This window comes from Anneissia japonica, unplaced genomic scaffold (assembly GCF_011630105.1).
Source record: "Anneissia japonica isolate Jap-2015-1 unplaced genomic scaffold, ASM1163010v1 scaffold10593_len11927_cov169, whole genome shotgun sequence".
Lineage (NCBI taxonomy): Eukaryota > Metazoa > Echinodermata > Crinoidea > Comatulida > Comatulidae > Anneissia > Anneissia japonica.
Genome location: NW_022724579.1, coordinates 4,027 through 6,390, shown reverse-complemented (window position 1 = coordinate 6,390; position 2,364 = coordinate 4,027).

The following is a 2,364-nucleotide window of genomic DNA, read 5'->3' as shown; positions in this document are numbered from 1 at the left end:
GTTGAGTGTAGTCCATTTCAGTTGATCTTTGAGGATGACGGATTCCGTCTTTCGCATACCGTTCCACGTTACCGCACCGGCTATCTTGGTCGTACCCAAACTTTCGGTATTTGCAGCCCTTTGCAATGGAACGACCATGTACACGGTACTCGAACCGCAAATGCCGATTTTACGACGGGCCTGAAAAGATACCGCAAAGCCTCCATTCAGAGAGGTGTGGTCGACGCAAACGGTCAACATCGCAACTCTGGTTGGACCATCTTCGTTCGGCCGTGTCACACGTACGATCACGAGACCGTCTGTTTCATCGATGTTCATCGTCCAACCCGACATAGTCGTAAATATAATATGACAAAGGTTCCTTTTTATTTAAATATTTATTTCGTCCAGAAAGGTGTTTCGGCCACAAAGGTCCGATCGTCTTCGTTCACGACTTCGAGATCATTCGAGATCAACGGAACGCACACGTCATCGAGTTCGATCTGTTCCAGAGTGAGCGTCGTCCATCGCAACCGATCGGTTGTCAACCCGCCATCGGTCTTTCGCACGCCGTTCGACGTTACGAATCCCGATATCTTGGTAGTTCCCTTGCTCGTTCTTTCGGGACCTTGGTGATCCAGATAGGGAATGAGGAAACTTATCTCGTTCATCCGAAGACCGCCTATCTCGCACGTTGCACGGAACGATCTAACGAACGTTCTCTCCTCTGACGTGTGAACGACGGATACCGTCAGCATGGCATCTGCGTCGTCGTCGTCGGGCCGATGAACGGTGGCCAAGATCGCATCGCCTTTCGCAACGAAAACCAGATTCCATCCACTCTTCTTTCTGTTCTCGTCCGTGCGTTCCGCTCTAATGGTCATCGAAAACCCCCGACCGTTTGGAGTGCGGACGACAGATACGTCGAATGCGACGTCGTTCACGTCTTCGTTCGGTTGGTAGACGTTCGTGATTAAGTTACCGTCCTTCTCGTGATATTCGATGCTCCAATGTGTCTCCATTTCTGTTTTGTTTACATGTGAATGTTGCAGTGAAAATGTCCACAAATTTATAACAGCATCTCACAACTACGTCATAGAAAAATATCAGACAATACGAATCGTATATATATATATTTTTTTGTTTATTTAATTTCAAAACTCGCACAAAAACAAATTCGATTTGGAGATTATAATGGCAACCTGTTCCGTGCTCTGTTCCGTGACCATGCGTTGACTCGTGTTAAGGCCAACTCAGACAGCGTCGGCCGACGCAGCCCGACGCGATTTGTTGTCGCGTCGGGTCTGTGTGAGTTGAACGCAGACGCGATTGTGTGCGTCTGGGGTAGTCGCGTAGTAGAATATTAAACGTGTTTAATATTTCTCATGATGGCTTAAGACTGACCCCACCGATGAATCGGTTTGGGCTGAGTCGGACCACGTTGTCGGAGTTGGCCATAAATCAACGACGGGAAATCGCAAATTTTCAATTCTTCCAGCCACTTGGTTAACGAATATGTAAAATTACGGGCACGTTTTCACCGCTTTCGGGTTTACCGACTTCATATCTGTCTCTTATACACATCTAGAAAGTTACAATTACACCTTTCCGATCATTCAGCATGGCATGCGAGTTCGACGACTTCAGTTTTTTATATATGCTATTCCTCACTTCTTCGATAGTCTCGACTATCCCGATCGAGTAGTTGGTTGGTAATTCGCTCTTCAGGGCTTTCTCGTACGTTCCCAGATGTTGGTAAAAGTCCGCAAACATGACGAAATCGGCGGTGTTAGGAAACCCGTAATATTCGACGTCGAACACGTGATCCCTTGTTACGTCCGGTAACGGGGAATACTTTCTTGCATCCGCTGCGTTATCTTCGGTTTTCGAAGCAAGCTTGCGTACCAAGTCCACCGTGCTCTTCCAATAGGTAGCATCGGTAGTGCAAGCCGATGTGGTTGCGAAGAATAGCATCGATGTTAACAGAATGATCTTCATCTTGTAACTGCTTACAAATTTACTTGTCGACTGACTTAAATACTAGTGACAAAAAGAAAGCTAATTTACGAAAACTTTCTCTAGTCTATCCGACGAAATGCTGATGAAATCGTGAAACCAGTTCAAATAAAGAGAGTTACGATACATTTTTGCATCATCTCCTCGCATCCGCGTACAAGCTACCGGTAGACCTTTCCGGTCATCGAGCAAATTCGATGACGTCAGCTTGTTGGATATGCTTATTTTCACTTCGCCGATGGCCCGCACGATATCTTTGGCAACCGAAGATTGAGAAGACGCCACTACGCATCTCACGGCGTTCTTGTACGTGCTCAGATGCTGGTAGAAGTCTGCGAACATGATGTGATCGCAAGTACTCGGAAACCC